The sequence below is a fragment of the Zosterops lateralis genome (genome assembly GCF_965231275.1).
Source record: "Zosterops lateralis genome assembly, chromosome: 1".
Taxonomy (NCBI): Eukaryota; Metazoa; Chordata; class Aves; order Passeriformes; family Zosteropidae; genus Zosterops; species Zosterops lateralis.
Genome location: NC_139762.1, coordinates 145,578,947 through 145,593,986, shown reverse-complemented (window position 1 = coordinate 145,593,986; position 15,040 = coordinate 145,578,947). Strand labels below are relative to the sequence as shown.

General features: G+C 37.9%; 1 protein-coding gene across 3 annotated transcripts in view; it reads left to right on the top strand.

The window, feature by feature from the left end:
- Positions 1-15,040, top strand: part of TRPS1 (transcriptional repressor GATA binding 1) — a 211,792-nt gene that overhangs the window by 180,487 nt on the left and 16,265 nt on the right. The window lies entirely within an intron of this gene.

Below are 15,040 nucleotides of genomic sequence, written 5' to 3'. Positions count from 1 at the left end.
GCTGTATATTCATCACCTAATAAATCCTGAAGAGAAGAAATTGAAATAGTGAGATCTTGGTGAGAAGCCAGCAGACTGTTAGCCTGGTAAAAAAGCAGCTTTCTGCTGTCAGGATCAGCATTACTCCGACAGTTGCAGCGGCTCTCAAGCCTCTGGATTTGTTTGCAATGAGAGATTTGTTGTGGATTTTTAACAAGGCTCCTGTGTGTGTGCCATGCTTAGTAAATATTAGCCTTCAGGGTATTTTTCAGTCATGCTGAATGGACTGTTAGTTTTCCCAAACTGCAAAGTGCAGAAAGTCCATTTCACCGGGTTGTTTTTTTTTTTTTTTTTGTCTGTTTTGTTTTATTTTGTTTTTTGGGAGTTTTTGTTGTTTGGGGTTTTTTGCTATAGAGATCATATCACAACTGTACAAAAGAAAAATAATATCACAAAGGAGATTGTGTCTGAGGAGCTTGGGAGGAAAGAGGCCAGTAAATGTGTAATGTCCAGTTCTTAAATAAGTGATATTGCAAGTGTTAAATTTCTGTTACGAAAATTACAAAACAGTATTTTTATTTTATTAATGGTACTGTGAACATGAAAATATGACAAATCACTAAAAAATGACACCTTTTACCAGGAGGTTGTGGTAGAAAAACATGTAAAAATTGTTAGAAGTACCATGTATGTAAACTCTATACATAATGTAATGTGTGACTAAAACAACAGTGAAAAAGAAATGGACATTGTGAGGGGTTTCAGTGCTTTCCCATTATACAATTTAATGTTTTGATAGTCAGTGGAGTTTAGTATTACAATATTTCTAGTGCCCCTGTGAACTATTTGTGGATACTTTTTATGAGCTAATTTTAAATGAATATTAGCAATGGGATGAAGGTTTTTCATTTGAATGTGACTTGTAAAACCAAAAAAATCTTCCTGAGATAGTGTGGGTATGCTGAAAGCAGCACTGTACCAACATAGTCAAACTTTACAGAACTCAAGTGATTTTTTTTTTCAGTCACTGTGGCAAGGCTGTTCTAAAAGTCTCTATCACTAATGATGAAGTACTGCAATGGTTTGATCTTTTTTAATATTCTGGAGAATGATTTTTCCTTTTTTATTGTCCTCATTTTAAGAGATGATGGAGCAATGAATAGAACAATAATTTATTGAGTATTCACACACTCTATGTATACTTTCATTATACATTTATAGAGGACCTATTGTTTAGTATTTTCTGCTGGAGGCTAGTCTTGTAAAAGAATAGTCTAGAATAGACTCACTCAGTGCATGTGTTGTCCATTTGCCTGTCAGCAATAGTTTTGACATTAAAAACAGGGAGTTTGAGTGACTGCTGGTCTGTCTTAAGGTATGGTAATGAGGCTAATTAGGAGAGATGAGAGCTGAACTGGATATGTGAAGGCAATTATCCGTGAAACTTTTGTCATGCTTTATCTTTATCAGATCTCTCTTTCTCTATTTTTGGCATTTTCCAGTGACACGCAGAATGGAAATACTTGAAGTGATACATATTTTAGAAAAGCAAAGTAAAGAAAGAAGGCAGAGGGAAATTTATATGAGAACATCTCATTATTAAACTGTACAACTTATCATGGGTATGGTAAATGGCAGGAAAAGACCTTGCCTGTGTTATCCTTGTCACTTGAATTTACATGAATTAAAATCAGTTGCTTTTTGTGATAATGAACTTACTAGACAACTACATCCCCTCTGTTCAGTGTACATTGTTTTGTTTGCCCTTTTTATGTTATGACTAACTCCAGCAATCATGTTATTAAACATACTTGAAAGAAAAACATGTAAAGAGCATGAAAAGAGAATAAAAGTACCTTTAATTGTAATTTTTTTCTCAAAGCTGAAATTTTCTCATTTCTGTTTTCAGGAGGCTAGTGTGATTTACTTTCAGAGTTTTTCTTACAATCCAGTAAAAACCGATTTAAAAAGAAGCACTGAATAGAGCAAATGAAAACCATGTGTCACAAGTCTTGATGAATCAATGCATATAATCCTCAAAGAAAGAAGGTGATAAATGAAACTTGCACATTAATGAGACCATAACCGGGCTCAATTACTAGGCCTTTTTGAAGAGCCATAGTAACTTCACACATCTTTTTATGTTAGAGGGAAAAAATTACATCGTATGAACTGTCTGCACACTCCTGCTTCTTGCACTATGTCAAAAGACAGTGTACCTCTAGTCCATTTTTAAAGAGACCATAATTTTAAAGAAAAACCTATCTATATAAGACACACTCAATGAGTTTTTAAAGGAAAAAAAATCTTTATTGTAATTTAGATCATTTTACTTGGACATTTTATGTGAGCCTACCAAATGTGCTTATAAAGTAATATTACAGACTTCAAGTTAAATTTATCTTAGTAGTCCTCTCTTCTGAACTTGCTAGAAATATGGCAAGGAGCATAATGAATAGATGTGTAATAGAGATTAGCACTTACTGCCCTAATATTTTCCCATTAAGCAGCAGTTCTTTTTCTCAGATTTTGTTTTGTAGTACTCACGTTAAAAGCTTTGAATTTAGTGCTAGCAACAACATTACACGTGTCTTGAATGCCACCACAAAATACTTCACGTTTATAATAATAAGCCTAGATCTTACATGAAGGACTGAATTGTATTTTGTGTTTTTAATTTCATTTGCTTTCAGCCATAGTAAGGAAAGTTTCCTCGATCTCAAAACCATTGCCTGCTTGCTACTGCGAGATCTCTGTGTTCTGTAAAGCACAGCAGAATATTGCTGCTATCAGTTGTCACTTCCTCTCTTTCCCCCGCTTTGTTCATGCACACATGTACACACACAAAACCACCCCATTCTTTCTACACTGCAAAGACTGTAAAAGGGGGTTATTGCAGATTATAATTTGTAGCCATTAGCTTCTTTCATATCTTCTACTGATCTTTAGTAAACAGGTTACTGTCGCCTCCATGAAAGAGTTCAGAGAAAGCCTCTTTCCATTGGCTTTTATGTCATGAAGATGAAAAATCTTTAGCCCACAGTCCACAGGAACAATAGTGTTCATGGTAATGCTAATGTTAATATTAATGATCCTAATAATAATGACAACTAAAGGAACCAAAAGACAATAACCAAAACTGGCTTGGCAGCTTTCTGCAGAGCAGGAATAAGAGAGGGACCACAGAAATGCCACTTTAGTCATCTCCAAAAGCAGTGCTAGGGACAAAGGGCTGTGCATGGCACCCTTTCTCACTCTGGAGTTCAAAATTGGTATTCACAGTTACAGAGATCTGGAAAACAGATTTGTGCAAGGGGGAGAACTGAAAACAATCTTTAGATCATTTGTCTGTTACCTATGAGCTTGACTAAACAGACTCCTCGTATGCCTTCCTACTCCCTTCAGCTCTTCATTTCCTCTGTTGACAATCAATTGTATTATGCATGGCTGCGCTTTAAAATAAATTTACAAAGAGAACAAATGTGCTGATCTCCAAGAGAAGAGTATGCAAAATCTCGTGATTCAGTACCACAACTAAATAATCTATAGAAGTAATTGATACAGTTGCAGAAGCTAACCTATTTTTAAAATTGTGTCCGGATGTCTTTACCATATTTTCATAAGCAGCTGACAGTGGTGTATATAAACACTTTAAATATTTTATTATGGTACTGAGGCAACAGGTTACCTATGGTGCTTGCACCCAATAGGTTACTAATGAAGTGTCATTTCCCTGCCTTATTTGGTTTGTGTTGCAACCTTAATTATGTTTCGATTTTAGAATAAGCTCTCAAAGTAGTGTACAGGGATTTGGCCACACGACTTGCATTAACATTAATCAAAATCGTGTGTCTGAATTCCCACCATGCTCCAAATGTACCATGGGATTGTTGGTGGGGATCGTGTGCAGGAGATGCACATGCAATAGGTTTGACCACTGGCTTCCTCTTATTCAGAGTTGTGATCCTGCTCTTCGTACCTGAAGTAAAAGGTGGCAGGGAATATGCAAGCCCGTTGTTCACGGGTTGTGTCAAAGAGATCAGAACAATTCATGTTTCCTCACTTTAATCCACATGAAGCAGCTTTGGAGAGAGGCCGAGGTGGCGACTGTAACCCAGAGAATCAGTCATGTCTTTTAGGGAGCTGCAGGATTGGGAACCTGAAATTGCAAAGCTCTTCAATAAAATACATCTTCTTCATCCCTGTCGTCATCCTCTGTGCCAACCAAAGCTTTGTGAAAAATGGTGATTTATTTTTATCAGCGATGTTAATTTTCTTAGGGTTTTGCATTTTTCCGGTTTTTTCCTGTTTCTGGTTACAAAGCAAGGTGTCGAATACTAGCCCTAAAAGGGGAAGTGTTTCAGCAGTTCTTGCAGTCCTAGTGGAGGCAGTGTCTGGAGTTCAGTGAGGTGGCCTGCCTGGAGGTCCTCCTGACTAATTCAAGTAGACTCTGGAGACTTGACTTATTTTGGTGTAGTTGGACATGGATTGAAAAGGGTTGGTGGTTTTTTCATGCATGCATTGTATGTGCTTCAGTCACTGGTGGTGACCCATTCAGAGATATTACTCTATCATGGGTTTAATGCCAGAATTTCTCATAGAACCAAAATAAAATTGTCTTTTCCTGTCCTTTTAATAGTCAAATGAAGTTTCCTCATGAAAAATAATTTCTAAAAAGGCTGTGTGTATTGCTCCAGTACTAAATTTAAAGAGGTTCTCTGTCTGAGAATTGGAGTCAGTAAAACACAACTGTTAGCTGTGTTTTTGCAGCTATGACTTCTTCTGGCTTCTTTGGAGCATCTTTAAGAAGAGGAAAAAATAAAATATGACCTTCCATGTCTAAACTAATCCAGGCATGGCATCAGAAGAAACCTCCAGGAGAAAAAGTTTCTTTGAATATCCTATCTTGGAGTGATGTGTACTGACTGATTAAAAAACAGGAAAAAGATGTTTAATTTACTGGAGTTGAAAGCAGTTACCTCATAAAATAAATAACAGCTCTCCATAAAGCTTTTCCATTAATCCATATCTGTAATGCAAATAAATGAATAAGAAGTTTCATATCCTCCACTGCTTACAGTGATTCTAGCACAACAAGACAAATAGTTTCTATCTGTAGTGATGACTCATTGATTTGATGTAGCACCCCTATACTTGTTTAAGAAAAATATAGTTATGGCCTTTTTACTGCCTGAGGCTCTAACATTTAATAAAAACAGGTGTTTTCCTGATTTTTTGTCTTAGGTCCGGTCTTGGAAAACTTGTGGATGTGCTTAACTTTACACAGGTGAACAGGCTCATGAAAATAAATTAGATTTCTCTCATGCTTAAAATGCATTGCAACTTTTTATTATTATTGTTTTGTATGAGCGAGGCTTTTCTGTGCTGCTATAAGATTCATTCTTGTTTTTTACTTTATCACATTCAGATGATTTTTTCTTCCTATGGATTCTGTTTTAATCTAGTGCTTTAAGAAATACAGTGTTCCCACTGTTGCATTGGCTAGAAAAAGAGAAAATAAATAATTGCAATGTGTATGGTTCCAATGAAAGTGCTAAAAAGTGTTGCCTTAATCCTAGAATCCAGCTAAAACCCATTAAAATTGTTAATGAACGAGCCAAGAGGTATTGTGTAATGAAACAGTTAAAGTAGCACTTGTTTCCTGGCAATGATAGAAAGGATTTTTTCATTTTTAAAAACTGTTTCAAAATCATCTTTCAATGTATAGTCCTTTTCAGTTTGTGTCTGTCTGCATCATAAGCGATCTTTTCACCCTCTTTTCAAAGCCATATGAAGCTTGAAATGCAAGATAATTAAAACAAATCTTGAGTAAACTGTTTTGTGGAGATAGAAGTTTGATGGTTGAATATATAAAAAATTGTAACCAGATGTTGTGCAGAAGCCATAGTAGTTTAAAGATCATGAGCTTTTTCTTTTTTCTTTTTTTTTTCTGTATGAAGCAAAAATATTCTAATTGAAGTTGTCAGCAGGAGTGAGACTAATATGCCTGTATTTGATTAAATAATAGTTTATTTAACATTCAGTGTGGCCCAAAATTGGCTGAGACTAAAATTAAGAAACTTCTTACTTTAATTTTTTGTATTTAAATAGTGTGAAAAGTAAACCTAGTTAATGTTAACATCTTTTCTTGGTATTCCCAGCTATTATATTATTTGTCCACTTCTGTGTCTTATTGGAATGCTTTGGTATCCATTGCACACACATTTTCTTCCTGTTGTCTTATTAACTAGTTGGTTGATGGAAGAAATGGAAAAAGAAAGATGTGCAATAAAGTCTGGAATGCACTAGTTGATCAGTCTTATTGCTAAAATCTGTTAGAACTTAAGAGCATAATGCAAGCATCATCCAACATCCCTTCTTGCAAGTCTGCGCAAAGTGCAGAATCTCCAGCAGGCACATTAAGGGATATCCAGGCATGAAAAGGGTTGTGTGTTTTAAAAATACCAGAATATTGAACTATGAGCAGTAGACTTCCTGGCAGTTATTTACTCTATCCAGGATAGCAGTGTTTAATGGATAAACTCAGAAGAAGTGGCTAGGAGTCTTTACTAGGTGAATAGTAAATTTCTTATTGCTTTACTAATAAACATAGTGATGTCTTCTGAAGTTACATGTTAAGATTCTTTGTCTTTTTTTTTTTTTTGGTACTGCTTTGCTGTTTAAAAAGCTGTGCAATCTTAGATGGTACTGTGATAAACAAGGGGATCCCCATCTTGCCTTCTGTGAGTAATCATTGTTAAAAATGGAGGAATTTCATTCTCACTCTGCTCTTGGTAGCTGCTCGGCCTTTTACGTAAGAACAGCCTGTGTGACTCTTTGATCCACTGTGCTGGATTCGAAAATGAACCATAAAGCTGTGAGTTTCTTGGCTTATTGGTGGCATGTGTGTGTGTGCAAATATGTCCCGCAGAAACACTTCAAAATGAGGGCTGGGATTAGGCATTTTTAAGGCTGACACATCTTTAAAATAGCTCACTCCAGTTGTTATGTTGCCCAAAGTATGGTTTCCCAGTGTTTTTTTTGTCCCTGCCATGGGAGCAGTGCCCTTTCAGAGCCCTCACAGGACCCTCTGGTGCCAGCAGCTGATGGTACAGTCCTGTCCAGTGCTTCCTGCCCCTTCCCCTCTGTATCTGAAACTGCACCCAGTGCTTTGAGCAGCACTGATCTCTCTGCTGCTCCTACAACCTGCCAGTAAATAGCAGACAAGACCAAATTTGTAGGGAGATTACAACATTCTGTAGGAAACTTGTATTCCATTACGAGGCCATTAATCAACTGAAACACAGGAGAAGTTGCAGCCCTGGCTGTGCAGGCAGTCTGTGCTTTGGGACTGTCATTCCTGAGATGTAAAATTGTGCAGGTCATCTTCAAGATTAGTCTGCCATGTCTGCTCTGGTTTTGCCACACATATGCCAGGGCTCCAAAAAACAGAATGTAAGGCCATAGTAAAATCAGTGAAGAATTATCCTTAGAATAGCAAAAAGAGAACCCAAGACAGTCAGTTTTTAATCATTCTCTTTTCTTCTTCTGTGTCGAAAAGAGACAGGAATCAAGTCAGGGTTAACTATGTAGATTTTCTACTGTCTTCTGTTTTCCTTGTACTTTATGCAATAGGTTAACTGCATATGAAGTAGGAGAGGATTTGTCTTTGATTTGGCAGTGGAAGAGTCAGTCGCAAAGCACTGATTTGTTGAATGTTGTGGCTAAGTTGCTTAGCTTTGCACTGCTTATAGTAACTTCTGGAAGCTGTTCCCTCATTAACTCAGACTGTTATTAATACAGGAAACAAGGCCCGGTATTTATATGCTAGGAATTATTTCTGGGAGGTATAACTCATTGGTAATTGCACCCTGATTTTGGAAAGATCTCTCCATATAAAAATCCATACATGTCACATCCACTTACATGTGTGGGCATTATTTAAAAGAGCAATACTCTCTCTGTATTGTGCTCAGATTTACAGCCTGCTTTAGAGGGTGCAGGATGCTGGTCATAGTCAGGTAGCGTTGGCAGCCATCTCAGAATCTCCTCAAAGGATCCAGAGGTAGTTACTGCATGAATCATTCAGTGTTCCCCACACCTTCTTCATCTTCCTGCTGATTTTACTATCAGGGTTTCACAGCCATGAAGTTTCCACAGTCATGTCCATTTCCATACGACGTGCCACTAAGGTGTGAAATCCTAGTCCATGACACAGAACCAAAAAATGTTTCCTATAAAATATATGTAGGAAATAAAAGCCCTTCTCTTTTCAGTTCCTGAAAGGGCTTTTGGCAACGATGCTGATGAAATGGAAGGGTTTTTTTTTTTTTTCTTTTAGAAAAAAGGCATGTCATTATAAATGTACTCTTTTCTGGTGTATTTTTCCTTCTCACTTCTGAAGATTCCAGTAGATGATAAAGAGAAAGAAAGAGAGTGAAAACAATTTGACATTCTCTGTTAAATAAAACAAGTATTAAATTGAAAAGTGAATTCTTAAGAGTGTCAGAGTTTTTGTTATGTCAGTAAGACAGTTATGGCTTTGAATATAGACTGTTCACAAGTAGCAGCCATGATTTCATACAGCATATCTAAAGGTTTCTTTTTATTTCAAATTTGTATACGTAGACCTTCTGCAGGCCGGTTTCAAATTCAGATGAATTCTGATACTGGCAGGTGGCAGGTAAAAAGGAAACTATTTCCTGATGTTTTCTATCTAAAGTCTGATAAATTGACTAGTAGAATGGGACCAATCAGCTCTTCTTTGAGCCCGTGTCCAAGATGTGCACGAGCGCATGAACACGTACAGGCAGCACTGTGGTTTTTGCCTCGCAGTTACATATGGATCAGCCACAGCCGCCTGGGAGTGAGGCTGCGGAGCTGTTTCGCTGATGCCACTTCAGAAAGGAAGGAGAGGGCTTGTTTTACAAGGCATTTCTGCACAGTCAGCTTCATTTAAGAAGACTCCAAAGGATGTGAAAAATAAGGTAGCTGTGGGCTGGCAGGACAGCTTTTGCCATGCCTCCCCTTCAGGCAGTGCCTGATTTTTTTCTTGAAAGCCATTTTTCAGTCCTTCAGCACCTGAGTATGTGACAGGGTGGGTACATTTTGTCCTCAGCACGCAGAACTCCTGATGGAAAACCCCGCTAAGTTATGTGTTTTTCTCTTACTGCTCTTGTCAGGCTTGTGCCATTTCGGAGAATGACTGCCCCCAGCAGTAAGCTGTCCCTTGCCACTTGCATTAGAAACTACTCCTTTGGTGAAATGCATTCTGATTCCAACAATACAGATTTTGGAGTTGGTGTCTTAATCAATTTAAGAGCCACTCTCTTACCAGTAAGAAAAATTAGACTAGGGCTGCTGGAACACTGCTGTGCAGTAATAACTGTATTCTCTCAGGGCAGATGTGAATGAGTGGAGAAAGAACAGAGGGCATACCAGCTTCTAAGGCTGCAAAGGCAGAAGAGCCCCAAATCCTTCATGAATGTTCCTAAGATAAATATTGTTTGTTATTTGTTGTTTGTTTGGTTTGGATTTTATTTTTATTATTTCCTAATGGGTTGATTTTCCTAAAGGAAAAAAAAAAAAAAAAGATGTTGAGGCAGTTTGGTTAATGAGGTTAAGCTTGATTAACAGGGGATTCAGAGTATTCTTTTGTGAACACCAGTTACTATGACTTTACTTTTTCTTGTGCTTTAGAGACTAAAGTCTCTACTGCCTCTAGTTTTATATCAGGAAATATTTGGGGTTTGGGTTTTTTTTTTTTTTCTTTCTCTCTCTTTTTCATTTTTTTTTGTTTAACCCTGTGTTGCTTCACGGATTTTAAGGTCTCCTGTCATTGTGGCTCTGTCTTGAATTCCATGAAATGTTTCCTATCAAACTAGGATACCATATGCCCATGTTGGCCTAAAATTCACAATGCATCATGTACCAGAAATAGAAGCTGGTAAAGATTCTTCAGAGATTGTGTTCACTTGTTCCAAAGACCTGGTTTGTTTATGGAAGGGATGCTTGCAGTACATAAACACTATTTAAGGAGAAATGTCTCTAAAATGTAGAACAGTTGTTCTCTTCTTCTCATCTTAATGGTATTTTTAAGGAAAGCTATATAACACTGTATGTTGAGTCTCATTTACAAGTAGGCATTAGGATCTTGATAGGAAAGAGCAAGCAGTAAAATATTTTTGTAAAAACTACTTTAGATACTTTACCATGTTCATTGTAAACATTCTGAAATTATTTACAGTGAAATTTGAAAGTGGGTTTCTCCATTTTTATTAGCTGTACAATTTGCAATCTGTAAAATTTTGTCTGGTCTATTCTAATTAATACTTTTATAGCCTTGAAATTTAAAATAGCTTCTGTTGCAAGGCAAATGAATAGCAATTAAGGCTAAAATGGATAGAAATTAATAGAACAGAAGAGTGACGAGTGATCTACAGCCTCTCACTGAAGAAAGCTTCACAGAATAGTTGAGGCTGGGAGAGGCAGCTCTGGAGGTGATCTAATCCAACCCCATTGCCCAGAGGAAGATCAGCCAGCACGTGGTGCTAAGCTCTGTGTCCTGTCAGTTTGGAGTTTCTCCAAGGACAGACACTCCACAGCCTCTCAGAGCAACCTGCTCTTGTGTTCAACAACCCTCACAGTAACAAAGATTTTCCATTATGTTCACGTGAGATTTCCTGTATTTCAGTCTGTGCCTTTGCCTTTTGTCCTCTCATGGAGCACCACTGAGAAGAGCATGGCTCTATCTTTTCCTTCCCCCATCAGGTACATACTGAAAAGATCCCCCTGAGCCTTCTCCTTTAGGTTGCACAGTCCCAGCTCTCCTTCTATGATAGAAGTCTGTCCCTTGATCATCTTTGTGCCACTTGACTGGACTCCCTCTGATACCTCCAGGTATTTCTTGTACTGGGGAGCCTAGAACTGGACACAGTGCTCCAGCTGTGGCCTCACCAGGGCTGAACAGAATGAAGGATCACCTCCCTTGACCTGCTGGCAGTGCTCTGCCCCTGGTGCAACCCAGGAGGTTTTAGGCAATTTGAGATGGGTTAGCTTTTAAAAGATACAAACACAGAGATGGTATTTGGACTTTTTTTCCTCCTCTTTTCTCTATCAGGAGTTACTTTCTTAGGTAGGTGTTGGAGTTGGTCACAGCTCTAGTGCGTTCTTCCTAAAACTATCAAAGGAAGCCATCAAGTGTTTTTGCTGAAACTGTGATCACAGGATGGAATAAGATGATTATGTTAGAACCAACCACTTAGACACAGAGTCTGGCGTATTGTCTTTTTATCTGGAAGTGTTTGGAATGGATTGGATTAGATGAAAATGTCCATTATAAAAAGGCCACTAATTTTCAATATTTACCACACCGTGGTGTCTGGGATACCACAGTTTCTCCCTAAGCTCACAATAGGAAATAACTATGGTAATTGTGTGGTATGGGTTGGCAAATGTTGATTTTTCTGAATGGAAATCATTCTAGCAACAGCACGTAACAAGATCTGCAATAAGACTTCAGTCCTAAGTGCACTGAAAATAAAAGGTGGACGTGGTCTGCTTTGTATCCTACACTAGGAACAGCTTTCTCACAGGGACTGCATGAGACTTGAATGATAGTTATTACAACTCCTGAACAAGTATGAGTATGTGAGCTATAACTGCCCATATGAAACATTTTCTCGTTACATTTTTTCTTTAAATAAATTAATGGTCCTAAGGGGATTTTTTTTAAAGTATGAAATTTTACCTCACCAGTTTTCACCAAGGAGTAGGCACCTAATTGACATTTCCTCTCTGAGTCTTGAAGACTTGTATGAAAACTTCAGATCCTAATTTTGTAACTTTGAATTTAAAGTTATTCTTACAGTGTATTTTCCAGATTTGGGGTGCAAATTTGGAAGGATGTATGTGATCAAAAGTCAGTGGGACTGAGGCTTCTAAGACTCTTAATGGCTTTTGAAATTTTTACCCCTGAGGAGCCTTTCCCCTGCTGATTTTGGCAGCCCTCAGCCAAAATCTACAAATGAGAGTTCCTCTTCTCAGATGCTGGCTTTCTGAGCTATTTTCTGTATAAATAGAGATCACGTGGGCTTTAATAAGGTCAGGGAATGTTTTTTAAATGTCTGTGATTTTTTTTTTTTCCCTCAAAACTTAATTTTGCCCATCTGATTTCTGTGGAAGTGGGAACAGATGCCAGAAGCTGAGAACTCCAGCAGCTTTGTGCTCACGCTTGCAGCGGAGCACTTGTGGGATTGGGACCCTCAATTACTATCACATGTAGAGTTACATACTGGCTCGTAGCTGAGATCTGCAAAAGCAGTCTGCTGCTTCTGCCATCTCAAAGCCAGGCTGTTAAAGGAAATACGGATGGAGCTTTGCTCCAGTCTTGTCTGTTCATTTAATGAGTAAGATTACTTCGTGAAAGAAGGGGTACATGGAGTACCTTCTTTAACATAAATCCTCTGGTACTGATGCCTCAATTTAAGCACCTAATTCCATGCTTAGGCACCATCGTAACTGACTCTTTATCTCAGAAAGTCAGTTAGTTTATAGCAAAGTCTGACTGTTGGTTTAGATTCCTCGTTTGGGACAGCAAAGGTTGGGTAGTTTTGCTTTGTGCCAAGAAGTGAAAGACTTGGAGGCATTTCCAGTTTTCTCCATGTCACTTTCAGCATGCTTAGTTCTGAGGATACTACTTCTAGCCAGTTGCTGATCAGAAGAGTAGTCTAATTTTGTGCATTTTATACCATTTTATATTGTGTTTCTTATTTAAAACTAAAATGCAAGAGACTCATAGTGACTTTGTTCTGTTCTCTAAGAAGAGCTGAGTTTGTTTTGGAAGCACATGGTGTTTGGGCAGGAGCAGTGGTCTCTCTGTGCGAGCACTGAGGTTTCAAGCAGCCGTTCAGCTGCTACTACATGAATCTGCTGCAGCAAAGTGCAAGCAGAGAAAGGTTATGGGGCCAGAATCACAGTTTCCAAACCAGGCTCCCTCTGTCCTGCTCATGTACACTAATATTCATGTACACTTAACCATTTTTTGCAGATAATATTATTATTATTATTCCTAAATTAGACTTTTTTTAAAAATCTTATTTTTGAATATTTTTGTTTTGAAATTGCCTGAGTGATCAAGATGGTTCAGAAAAGTGTGAAGTTGTTTTTCCAGCAACTTAGGAATTTTTACAGCAGTACTTAAAAAGGATTGATAAAACCTGTTGCAAGACTAACTCCATAATTCCAGTGAAGATGCTGAGAGATGCTGCTGGCAGCTTTTTACTGTGTTAGATAAACTGTGAAAAGATAATAGGGCTCAAATTTAGGCAGACTTTAGTTTAAAGAGTTGTGAGCACACCTCAACAAAGATAATGCATTACCTTGAGCTGAGGTACAGAAGGAAAGGAGAAAAATGGTGCCTACGTGGAGGGGAAACAAAGACAATCAGAGCTTTCTTCTTGAGCAGCTGCAGCCAGTTCCACTAATGGAAGTGCAAGAGCAGAAACTGGCAGCACAAGGTATGCGTTCGTTTTTACAGATGGCAATGCAGACAAGTTGGTAATTGAGAAGGAAGTGGTGTACGTGAGCTGTGTGACGGGGGACAGCCCATTACAGTACTTTCCTGTGTAATTGACTCGGTGAATTATTGGAGGCAGAATTTCTATTCCTCCTGAATAGGTTTCAGTTGCTGCAAAGTGACATCATTCTTGTGCGGGAAATGCAGGTCTCCAGGTTGCTTTTTGCTGTTTGCTGTTGGTCTTAATAAAACCTTCAACATAAATTTTTGGGTTGCCTCCATGGAAGTCTTCGTCTTATATACTGCTGATATTCAGTGGCAAAATACGGAAGAAGTGAGTCTATACCATACCGTGCTGGCTACTTTGAGGCACTGGAAGAGATTTAATGGCAGTCACCTTGTGCAAATTGAAGGCCAAGACCATAAAAATATATTCTATCCAGTAAAAGACACTTGAAGGCAACTGCTTTATAAAAAATCGTGCTTTGTTTGAAATATTAAATAAATACTTAGCTGCTCTTTGTAAACCAGACTAACAGATAGCTAATCAGAAAATATTTCTCATTGTTCATTACAAATGCTTCATATCATAAATAAGTGGTATAAATATATAAATAATAGATATTTTTTTTTTAAAGTGTATCTGTTTAGTCTTTGTGTATGTATTTGGCCTGTCAGAAGATCACATACATTTTTAACATGCTATGGTTAAATATTAACTGCCACTAACTGTGACAAGGAAATCTTACCAGCAGAAAAAGTTTTATTATTTTGTATTTCTGCCGCTGCAGATCTTGAGGGTGAAACTATGAAATTGTCTTCCATAACTGTTTGGATTGACAAGGAAATGTGATTTGAACTACCCAATTTTCACTGACAAATGCAAGAGTGAATGAAAAATTAGTAAGTCGTTGTAAAGTGTATTGCAATTATTTAAGTGATTGTATAGTTGCATATCACTGTTAACAGAAGATGAAAGTGGTGGTAAATTCCTGCCTGTGGAGCTCAGGCTCTGGCTCAAGATGGTGTCCAAAGCCAGGTCCCTGCCTGCACAGTGGCAAGGGTTGGGTCAACTGTAACTTGAGGGAGGATGTAAAGGTGAGGAGGTGACAACAGTGAAGAGTTCCAACAAGTGATTTACTGGCTTATTTTAATAGCTCTGTTTTTCTTATTTTAGTAGTTTATTTTGATCAGTCATTGTTTTACTTCGATACAAATCATCCTAAACTAGTATCTCTACTTAACCATTCTTGCTCAATACAACACAAAAAGACTGTAATTTGCTGCCTGGTTTTTGGGGTGGACTTTCGGGTTTTTTGAGTAAATGCTGCTGTCTCTAAGGTAGCTTTAGAAAATACAGCTTCAAATGCTGGGACAAAATCTACTCATCTTCATTTTTGTTGCCGTTAAAAAAATAATTGCAGTTTACATGCACATTAAAATATTTACTCTCCCTAAGGGATCAGGGGTAGGATTCTGAAAGGCTGTGCTAGCAGTAATGTTTAATTTACTGTCTGGGTTTGTTCTCTCTCTAAAACCCCCCTG